Genomic DNA, 12,453 nt, shown 5'->3' with positions numbered 1-12,453 from the left:
ATCTCATCTCATTATCTCTAGCCGCTTTATCCTTCTACAGGGTCGCAGGCAAGCTGGAGCCTATCCCAGCTGACTACGGGCGAAAGGCAGGGTACACCCTGGACAAGTCGCCAGGTCATCACAGGGCTGACACATAGACACAGACAACCATTCACACTCAAATTCACACCTACGGTCAATTTAGAGTCACCAGTTAACCTAACCTGCATGTCTTTGGACTGTGGGGGAAACCGGAGCACCCGGAGGAAACCCACGCGGACACGGGGAGAACATGCAAACTCCGCACAGAAAGGCCCTCACCGGGCCTGGGGCTCGAACCCAGGACCTTCTTGCTGTGAGGCGACAGCGCTAACCACTACACCACCGTGCCGCCCACTCACTTTCCTTTTAAAAATAAATAAATAAAATACTTTCCTTTTCTTGTAGTTTTATTTTTCTTTAATTGTTGGTACTGCACCCCCTTTCAATACGGGCTTATAGCTAACACTCCTCAACAGATCAGAGGTCTCATACGAGTCTTCAGTAAAATATGCAGAGCAGAGGAGAGACCACTTCATAGGCGCCCAATGTGCCCGTGAACTTCTCGCAAAACGCGTCCAAATCTTTGCAGTTTGAACATTCTTGGGCCATGAATGCAACGTAAATCCACCTTCTGTCATGTTGCTGCACTGGCCAGCAACACATCTACGTGGCATGGTGATAAATTAGCTCAAAATGGAGGATCAGAGTTGCAGTCAGCGCTGTGTTTTAGTATAGTGGAAATGGTGATGAGACCGATAGACTTCATGTGGTTATGTCAAGGTCATTCACTCAGACCGCTACCTATATAAATCACTTTAATCATAAAAATGACTATATTAGATTTATTGTTAACGCTTAAAACTATTCCTGGGGGGCGTCGTGGCTCAGGTGGTTAAGGCGCCATACCATGAATGCGGGCGACCCGGGTTCGATTCCGGCCCGAGGTCATTTCCCGATCCCTTCCCGTCTCTCTCTCCCGCTCATTTCCTGTCTCTGCACTGTCCTATCCAATAAAGGTGCAAAAAGCCCAAAAAAATATCTTTAAAAAAAAAAAAAACTATTCCTGTGCTATTCTTGAGGTCTCAAGGCATTCATAAATGAAAGTGAGGCCATGGTTCTGCATATATGCTTTAAGCTTTTGAAGTGCATCATTCTGATTAAGCTGGACAGGGTCACAACTTTCACCAGCAGGAACTCTAACAGGTTCAGGCAGTTTTGTTCTGATAGGTCGACCAAACATAGCTGCAGCTGGAGCAATACCAGTGGTACAGTGAGGGGTTGCATGAAAATTTCTGAGAAATTGGTATGTCTTAACTCCAGTGTCTAGTGGTACATAACACTTTACCAAAGGTTCTACTTCACCATTTGCCTCAGGCCACAAGGGTGTCACCTTCTGATGCTTGAAGCCCATGTAATCAGCAAACTGTGCAAATTCGCTTCCATTAAATGGGGTCCCATTGTCTGACTTGATAACTTTAGGCACACCATAGGCAGCAAAGATACGGTCCAACTTTGGGATTACTGCTTTGGCAGAGGTTGAGTGTACAATCTCTACCTCAGGAAATCTGGAGTAATCATCTACAACTACCAGGACATAGCACCCTGAAACTTCACAAAAGTCTATGCTTACCTGCTCCCAGGGGCCATCAGGCAGTGGTGTCATCATCAGAGGTTCACAAGAGGTTTTGGGCATGGCACCCTGGCAGGGAACACATTCATCCATTATCCGTAACCGCTTATCCTGCGCAGGGTCATGGGCGGGCTGAAGCCTGTTCCAGCTGACTATGGTTGAGAGGCAGGGTTCACCCTGGACAAGCCACCAGATCATCACAGGGCTGACACAAAGAGACACACAACCATTCATGCTCACATTCACACCTACGGTCAAATTAGATCCACCAATTATCCTAGCCTGCATGTCTTTGAACTGTGGGGGAAACCGGAGCACCTGGAGGAAACCAACACAGACACAGGGAGAACATGCAAACTCCGCACAGAAAGGCCCCTGTTGGCCACTGGGCTCGAACCCAGAACCTTTTGCTGTGAGGTGGCAGTGCTAACCACTACACCACCATGCCACCAGCAGGGAATACAGTGTTTCACAATAGAATCAGAAAGGCTGTTCATCTTGGGGAACCAGACCTTTGAATGTAACAGGTTGTGGGTTTTGACCAACCCTTGATGACCTTCATGAGCTAACTGAACAATACGGACAAGCCAGAAGGCTATTAGAAAATGTTTTGTGGACGGATGAGACCAAAATAGAACTTTTTGGTTTAAATGAGAAGCGTTATGTTTGGAGAAAGGAAAACACTGCATTCCAGCATAAGAACCTTATCCCATCTGTGAAACATGGTGGTGGTAGTATCATGGTTTGGGACTGTTTTGCTGCATCTGGGCCAGGACGGCTTGCCATCATTGATGGAACAATGAATTCTGAATTATACCAGTGAATTCTAAAGGAAAATCTCAGGACATCTGTCCATGAACTGAATCTCAAGAGAAGGTGGGTCATGCAGCAAGACAACGACCCTAAGCACACAAGTCGTTCTACCAAAGAATGGTTAAAGAAGAATAAAGTTAATGTTTTGGAATGGCCAAGTCAAAGTCCTGACCTTAATCCAATGGAAATGTTGTGGAAGGACCTGAAGCGAGCAGCTCATGTGAGGAAACCCACCAACATCCCAGAGTTGAAGCTGTTCTGTATGGAGGAACGGGCTAAAATTCCTCCAAGCCGGTGTGCAGGACTGATCAACAGTTACTGCAAACGTTTAGTTGCAGTTATTGCTGCACAAGGGGGTCACACCAGATACTGAAAGCAAAGGTTCACATACTTTTGCCATGCACAGATATGTAATATTGGATCATTTTCCTCAATAAATAAACGACCAAGTATAATATTTTTGTCTCATTTGTTTAACTGGGTTCTCTTTATCTACTTTTAGGACTTGTGTGAAAATCTGATGATGTTTTAGGTCATATTTATGCAGAAATATAGAAAATTCTAAAGGGTTCACAAACTTTCAAGCACCACTGTATGCCAGCTTGTTGCGCACATATGTAAAGGCTTTCAGAGTGTTAATGTCACCATCCTCTGGAAGTCATCCCACTTATCAGAAGAGATGAGTCGCATCCTGGCTGTAGCTGCAATGATTTCTTCTTTACTCAGAGCTTTGGGTGCAGCCTGAGAAACAACAAACTTCACATAAAGTTCTGTTGAGTCTGTAATAAAATTACAAGGTTTACTTCCCTTGAGATGTTTTGAGATGTAGTCAGCTGGATTCACATCACCCTTTGAGGCTTGAGAAGTAGGGCTATTGAAGATACGTAGAAGTGGCTTATGATCAGTTATCACTTTGAAGTGACTTCCAAGTAGGTACAGTGGTAGGTGGTAGGTACTATATTTCTGCATAAATATGACCTAAAACATCATCAGATTTTCACACAAGTCCTAAAAGTAGATAAAGAGAACCCAGTTTAACAAACGAGACAAAACTATTATACTTGGTCATTTATTTTTTGAGGAAAATGATCCAATATTACATATCTGTGAGTAGCAAAAGTATGTGAACCTCTAGGATTAGTAGTTAATTTGAAGGTGAAATTAGAGTCAGGTGTTTTCAATCAATGGGATGACAATCAGGTGTGAGTGGGCACCCTGTTTTATTTAAAGAACAGGGATCTAGCAAAGTTTGATCTTCATAACACATGTTTGTGGAAGTGTATCATGGGACAAACAAAGAAGATTTCTGAGGACCTCAGAAAAAGCGCTGTTGATGCTCATCAGGCTGGAAAAGCTTACAAAACCATCTGTAAAGAGTTTGGACTCCACCAATCCACAGTCAGACAGATTGTGTACAAATGGAGGAAAGTCAAGACCATTGTTACCCTCCCCAGGAGTGGTCGACCAACAAAGATCACTCCAAGAGCAAGGCGTGTAATAGTCGGCGATGTCACAAAGGACCCCAGAGTAACTTCTAAGCAACTGAAGGCCTCTCTCACATTGGCTAATGTTAATGTTCATGAGTCCACCATCAGGAGAACACTGAAGAACAATGGTGTGCATGGCAGGGTTGCAAGGAGAAAGCCACTGCTCTCCAAAAAGAACATTGCTGCTCATCTACAGTTTGCTAAAGATCATGTGGACAAGCCAGAAGGCTATTGGGAAAATGTTTTGTGGACGGATGAGACCAAAATAGAACTTTTTGGTTTAAATGAGAAGCGTTATGTTTGGAGAAAGGAAAACACTGCATTCCAGCATAAGAACCTTATCCCATCTGTGAAACATGGTGGTGGTAGTATCATGGTTTGGGCCTGTTTTGCTGCATCTGGGCCAGGACGGCTTGCCATCATTGATGGAACAATGAATTCTGAATTATACCAGCGAATTCTAAAGGAAAATGTCAGGACATCTGTCCATGACCTGAATCTCAAGAGAAGGTGGGTCATGCAGCAAGACAACGACCCTAAGCACACAAGTCGTTCTACCAAAGAATGGTTAAAGAAGAATAAAGTTAATGTTTTGGAATGGCCAAGTCAAAGTCCTGACCTTAATCCAATCGAAATGTTGCGGAAGGACCTGAAGCGAGCAGCTCATGTGAAGAAACCCACCAACATCCCAGAGTTGAAGCTGTTCTGTACAGAAGAATGGGCTAAAATTCCTCCAAGCCGGTGTGCAGGACTGATCAACAGTTACCGCAAACGTTTAGTTGCAGTTATTGCTGCACAAGGGGGTCACACCAGATACTGAAAGCAAAGGTTCACATACTTTTGCCACTCACAGATCTGTAATATTGGATAATTTTCCTCAATAAATAAACGACCAAGTATAATATTTTTGTCTCATTTGTTAAACTGGGTTCTCTTTATCTACTTTTAGGACTTGTGTAAAAATCTGATGATGTTTTAGGTCATATTTATGCAGAAATATAGAAAATTCTAAAGGGTTCACAAACTTTCAAGCACTACTGTGTGTTCTGAAATGATAACAGCCCCATATAATTGCAAGAGCCTCACACTCTATCTGAGAGTAGTGCTGTTCCATGCTTGAGAGAACTTTGCCTTCTTGCGTCAACACAACACCAAAGCCAACAGGACTGGCATCCACCAGTTAGACTGACGTCTTACTGGGGTCAAAGTATGACATAACTTTATCAGAGGTAAGGCTGCTCTTAAACCGGTCTAGTGCTGATTGGTGAACATCTTCCCACTTGAACTTGAGTCCTTTAGGTGTCAGGTCACGAAGAGGTGCAACGATATCTGTATAGTTGGGGATAAAGCGAGACACATAGTTTGCCATGCCAAGAAGACTACGTACATCACTCGCTGAGGCAGGTGCTTCAGCATTCTGTATGGCTTCCAGCTTGGCAGGATCAGGAGACATTCCATCAGCCTGTTATTCATGGTAAATTTCAAATTTTGACTTCTTTCTGGAGCATTTTATTGGTTTGACCTAGATTCTTTGTCTCAGGTCACACTATACAATCATGAGACTACAGGTCATTTGGTCAGGTCATCATCACCATTTACCACAGGTGGTTGGATCCTGAACCATTGGTGTGTTGGTTGAGCGTGGCTATAGCTCATGTAGCCGGCTAGCAGTAAAGTAAACAAACGCCCCGTGACCAATGCCAAGTGGTCTATATATATATATTTCTGACCGATGCACATGCATTGGTCTGGATCCGTCCCTGGTTGTCATGTTCTAAATGTAACCTTTTTTTCTAATGGTATGAGCTGTTACACTCCTTGTTCCTCAAGAGTCATTTAGATTTTTAATGGTTCTAGCTTTCTGAAGAGTTTACACTTAGAGCCTTCTGTTGCAGGGTTCTATACAGAACAGAGGAACAGCTGCACCCCCCCCCCCCCAAAAAAAAAAAAAAAAACTCAGTGTTTTACATTTAAACTCCTTTTCTATTACAATCAAAATGTTCTGAGTGCATTCCCATTGTGAAGCATTTCAAGGGTCTGGTTCTAGGACTGTGCACTAGAGCCTGTTCTACAAGTGAGACTCTCAGTTACAGGGTTCCACACAGAACCTTTAAGAGGTATCAATTCTTAATATTCATAGTGTTTTACATTCTTCAGAAAAAAAGGTCCTTCATGTAGTAAATATGGTTCTTAGTTTCTTACAGGGGTTCTATTTGGAAAATGCAATGCTGTAGGGTTCTGGTGTTCTAGACTTTTAATTCACTCCTGAAAAAAGGTTCTCCAAGGATTCTTTAGATAGTTAATGGTTCTAGATTTCTAAATAGATTTACACTTGAAGCTTTTCTGGGAGGAAAACTCTTTGTTGCAAGATTCTACTTGGCCCGTTGAAGAAGAACCGGTAAGAACCTTCTATATAATGTAATGAACACGACACTAACAGGAATGAGGGACAGAATGAACACAGCTGTTCAATGTTGCAGGACTCTGTCATCTGTCTCACTCTCTCCTTCTTCTTGTCTGTCTGTCTCTCTCTCTCTCTCTCTCTCTCTCTCTCAGGGTGTAAATGCATCTACACAGTGGAGTTCTGGAGCAGGACAGACAGTGAGAGGAGATGGAGAGGGTGCAGGCTGAAAGGTTCCCTCGTTCTTTCTCCTTCTCTCATTCCTCCTCCTTCATTCTCCCATCCCCTCCCCCACGATACCATCCTCCATTCCAGACAGTTGAAAATGAGAATGTTAACTGCTTGTGGACGGTGTTTAAGGAAAGCCAATGGGCAAAACAAAGCATGCAACCGAGCATGGAGTTCAGGGCTGTAAGTGCTGCTTCGTCAAACCACAGGAAGCTCAACAATGAAAGTCTTTTACACAGCCCTGATTTGGACTTTTTATTTTTTCCCCAGAAGGTTTGAGAAACGCTCACATCTACAGAGATGTTAAAACCCTCCACACTTTGGTTAGTAGTTAATCACGTAAGTCTCAACAGCTTTAACGTGCTGAAAGGAAGTGTGCTTTTACAACGGCTTAGCTAACAACTTAACCCATATGTATACACGTATACACACACACACACACACACACACACACACACACACACACACACCACTCTTTGATTTCACATTGATGATATCTGCACCAGTGTCTAATGAAATCTAGGTCAGGAACTGATGCAAAGGTCGCGTATCCTTTAATGCCTGATTTATGACATCAGTGCTGAGACCCAGAGATTTAAAGCTTCATGATGTTTCATGTCTTCATCCTGACATTCTTCCCTTGGTTAAAAGAGGTGGAGCTTAAATGACATTTTATCAGCCAATTCCAAGCTTGTTCATATTACCGTACATCATCACTATCTTTTCTTTTCACCTGTATAGCTCAAGTTCTGCTTTCGCTTCTGCCCCTGTTTGTGTCATAGCCTTCTCGGCTTCCCCTTGCCCCTCACCTGAATCCGTTCAACCTCAGGCCTCCTTCTTCTTTAACTTATGAGCTTCCTTCATTGCTGGTATTTCACCAGGACGTCCAAGAGTCACCACCATGACAGGCTCCGACAGCCTTTCTGACGCAGCTTCTCCCATTGCTTCTGTGATTGATGATTTAAACATGCTCTATTTAGAATCCTGACTTCACTCGATACACAGGAGTCGTTTCAGAGACTGGACTCAAATGAAGCTTCAGCCAGATGTTCCCAAGCAACTGAGAATGCTCTCTTGGTTTTACTAGAAAAAAATTATCCAGCATCCTGTGGAACACACCACAACTCAACAACCAAGCTGATGTGATGTCGTGATAGTTCTGATCTTGTCTTTACCCAAGTTTACAGAACATGGCCTCAGGTCTGATGATACAATCACAACATCACAACACTAATGACTGACCTTGGCTCAGGCTGCTCTTGTACCAAGTACACACAACACTACATAGATCCCTGTATCACCATCATGACTAACATGGGAACCAAAGTTCCCCCGCAGCATTATGGAGTCAGTTGGAGGAACCATCCTGAGCACCTTCTCCACCAGGCTGAACTCTGATTAGGTGCATTAGAACCAAATAACAATGAGTCTTTCCTTCCAGAGGCTTGACATCTCCAGCTGCAAGTTCTTCAGGCTTGGACTGGTGAATATTCTCACACCATCTCCTGTGGGAAGTCTGGAGTAGGGCAGAAACCATCCCTGATCAAGATGTTGAGTAATGTGTGTGGATATAATGATGATCTCCAGTCCATTCCTTTCCATCTCTGACAGATCTCAAAGCCAGTTTCTATTCCAAGAGCTTTGTCTAGCTAAAACATCCATCTCCTCATCCATCACATGCCTGCCACCTAACGTTGCACCTGAGCACGTCACTGTTTCAGGCTGAGCACGACCTGGCTACATGGGTGGTCTGATCACCAGATGCTTGTCTGCGGACGCAGGACCAAGAACCAATAACCCTAATCTGGGCAGGGTACATACACGTCCTGCTGATTTGATCCATATTTTCAAAGAGAAAAGAAAAAGACACGAGAGGTGCACGAGAGGACATCATACAATAAATAACTCAATGGCTGTTGATGGTGAGTTTATGAGTCTCTCTGTCCATAATCATCTACAGTATATTATTAAGTTTTATGACGTTAACAGAGTGCCAATACTTCTGAAGTTGACTGTATGTTATATTAAGGTTCCCTCATAACCTGTTTAAAACGTTATCCAATATTCCAATAACAACCAGAACTCTGTTAGCAAATATGTAACTGAAGTCTTTATTCAAAGCAACATTTACTTAACTTCAAACTTGAGGAGGGGGTGTGGTCTAGGGTGGAAGGGGGCGGAGTCATACCAAGCTGCTGTAAGGAAGAAAGTGTGGTTTCCACGTTGTATATTGAATGTCATTGTGTTGTGTGTTTGCGTGTCTCTTCAGGGGATGATCATATTTGCATCAGGACATCTGTAGGGGTGTGTGTGTGTGTGTGTGTGTGTGTGTGTGAGAGAGAAAGAGAGAGAGAGCAGTAGCCTGTAGGTGTGTCATTATATGAAAAGTTCTTATGTGGGAAATTCTGACACTGTGATGTTCCATGGAAGTGTGTGTGTGTGTGTGTGTGTGTGTGTGTGTGTGTGTGTGTGTGTGTGCGTGTGTATCCTGAAGGCAAAGTGAACCCTTCTGTGAGTCTTGCTTTGATCTTATCCAGTGGTCTGAATCTGTTTGAGTTGCCAACCAGCCCAACACACACACACACGCTTTGCTCTCTACATATTTACACACCAGAACTCTTCCCATACCACTAACCCATCCCAGTTACACACACACACACTCTCTCTCTCTCTCTCTCTCTCTCTCTCTCTCTCTCTCTCTCTCTCTCTCTCATTTCATTTACCCAGACCACAGCGCTCTGGTTTCTGACTGCATTAAAAAATTTGCATCAGCTTCATCCAGCAGCAACTACACACACACACACACACACACACACACACACACACACACACACACACACACACACACACACAAAACTCACTAAGTTGCATATCAGGATTCACTCTTAACCAAATCCAACATTCTTCAGAAAAACCCCAAATTATATAAAGTTTGGCTCGTCAGCTCTTTGACAGAACGTTGCAAAACTCACCATATTAAAATACTCAAATAAAAATAATTTGTTGTGGAAAAAAAACAAGAATTTAAAATAAAAATACAGTGTCAACACTTTCCCTGAATGTTCTCGATTCGCTGAGATATGTTTCACGTGCGATGATATGAGTGTGATTTCACTGAGAATCCAGCAAAGAGTTTAAGGTTAGAACATTTTCTGAACTTTGGCTCTAAAAGAACAGTTTAAACTGTCAGGTTTTCTGAGAAAGTTTCTACATAATGTTCTTACAACACTGCTATAACATTTCCATCGTGTTAGCGTCTCAGTTTCTCAGAACTTTATGTGAACATTATTCTAAGACATACAGACGTTCTCAAAACATTGTGAGAATGTTATTTTAAAGTTACCTTTCTTTTTAAACAAATTAGAAGCAATAATTACAAATTTACATTTGAAGGGGAACTGTATTATCATCTGTATAACTTTGGGGGTGTGGCCTGGGAGGGTGGAGTCATTCCAAATTGCGATATGTGATTGCAGTTATCTATAAATAACACACCAGTTTTCGGGTACACTTTGTGGTTTTGTTCACGTTTTGTATATTCGCACATTAGCTTACCTGCTAGCTATCAAACTACTTAGTGAACTTTTTCAGAGTAATGCTGACTTTTTTTGCAGGTGTGGGTGTTAAATACTAATTTATTGCTCCTGTTTATATTTAGAAACCATGTTGTTCATGCATGTTAGCTAACATAGATTGCTAGCTAGTCTACGTGGGCAGCACGGTGGTGTAGTGGTTAGCACGGTCGCCTCACAGCAAGAAGGTTCTGGGTTTGAACCCAGCGGCTGGCGAGGGCCTTTCTGTGTAGAGTTTGCATGTTCTCCCCGTGTCTGTGTGGGTTTCCTCCGGGTGCTCCGGTTTCCCCCACAGTCCAAAGACATGCAGTTAGGTTGATGTGGAGCGGTCTTGGGCTGAAGTGCCCTTGAGCGAGGTACCGAACCCCTGACTGCTCCCCGGGTGCTCTGGTGTGGCTGCCCACTGCTCTGAGTGTATGTGTTCACTGCTTCAGATGGGTTAAATGCAGAGGATGAATTTCACTGTGCTTGAAGTGTGCATGTGATGAATAAAGGTTTCTTCTTCTTTCTTCTAGCTCAATTCACGTGAAGTTCCATAACAGAAAGTCTTCCATTACCGTGTGGTCATCTGCTAATAGTTTGTATATCATATATGATTGGTTCAAGCTGTTAAGAATGATTTGTGACATCACACTACCAAGCTTCATATGAGGTCATGCAGCTACATCCAGATGTTATAAATGAATAATGTATTGGCACCCTGTTAAAGTAGGAATATGGAATCCTTTTAGGAGAAAAATGAAGTTTTCTAGAACATTGGAATGTTAGGTTGGTGCTTGTCCTAACTTCCTGTTCTATTGCACACAGCAAGAAGCAAGCTGAGGTCATGCGAAAGGAATTCTAATGAAACGTTGAATACGTTCTGAATATTTCTGTGAATGTTGTAAAAGTCTCTAAATCTGTGTACGTGTTTGAACAAAGGTTTATTGGCATCTATCATTCTCCTATATTGCTTTGTGTGAGTGTGTGTGTGTGTGTGTGTGTGGGCGAGCAGGTGATGTGGCCTTGACCGGAAGGTCACAGAAAGCCGTCAGTTCCTTTTTCCTCTCCGGATATTCCCAGCATTCTCTTGCCAGTATCGCAGGTCGGGAACGCTGGGAATCTGCAGGACAGGAAGCCGGAACAGGAACGCCGCCGCTCGAGGCAGGAACTTTTTGCTCTGCCCTGATCTCAGAACAGTCTCCTTTATCCAAACCCTGACCTCAGATACTAACACACTGAGCTGTGAGGTGGATTCAGAGCAACAGCCGGAATCAGTCAGACAACACTGACCCCTGGTGGACAGAGCCGGAATTACAATCTCAGAACATTTCAAACATTAAAACTAATTTATACAGATATATAGATGTTTAGTGCTTTTATAATGACAGAGGAACAGCTGGACACCGTCACCCCCATTAAAATGGCACCATTTATATATACATGAATATGCAAATTTGAAACGTATCGATATCCTCCTGCCATCGTTTATAGCCCAGGAACTTTGGCTAATGTAGCTAGTCAGTTATGGCCCTTTTCCACTACCCTTTTTCATCTCACTTCAGCCCGACACGGCTCGCGTTTCGACTACCAAAGAACAGCACGACTCAGCTCGCTTCAGCCCTGCTTAGCCCCTAAAACTCGCACGGTTTTGGAGTGGGGCTGAAGCGAGCCAAACCGTGCCGAGTGAGGCTGGGGGCGTGAGCAGACACTCCCCTGTGCACTGATTGGTGAGGAGGAGTGTCCTCACATGCCCACACACGCCCCGCGAGCACGCTGGGATCTGTAAACACCGTAAACCCGGAAGAAGAAGAATTACGAGAATTTCTGGAGCCTTATGCGCCTCGCCTCATCTATACGCTCTTGCCAGTATCTGTTGGCGTTGTCGGTGACAACAAGCCACAGCACCAAGACCAGCAACACTAACGACTCCATGTCCTCCATGTTTATTGTTTACTATCCGGGTCGTGAGACTACCGCTTAAAAGATCACTGATGTCACTGTTTGCGCCGCCTAACGACATCACGTGACGTCCACCCACTTTCGCTAACTCCACCCAATGTGTCCACCCACTTCCAGCCAGCACAGTTCAGCGCGGTTGTAGTCGAAATGCAACTCCAACAGCCCCACTCAGCTCGACTCAGCACGGCACGGCTCAGCCCGACTCAGCCGCGTTTGTAGTGGAAAAGCGGCATTAGCTAACTGCTAATAAACTAGCTGACGTTTATCAGTGAGACTGACATTTCAGTCCCAGTTTACATCCTCAATGTCTCACTGATTTATTTAATTACAGCCAAAAATAGAAATATATCTGTCATTAGC

The sequence above is a fragment of the Neoarius graeffei genome, chromosome 25, assembly GCF_027579695.1.
Source record: "Neoarius graeffei isolate fNeoGra1 chromosome 25, fNeoGra1.pri, whole genome shotgun sequence".
In the NCBI taxonomy this organism is placed as follows: domain Eukaryota; kingdom Metazoa; phylum Chordata; class Actinopteri; order Siluriformes; family Ariidae; genus Neoarius; species Neoarius graeffei.
Note: the sequence above shows the minus strand (reverse complement) of the source record.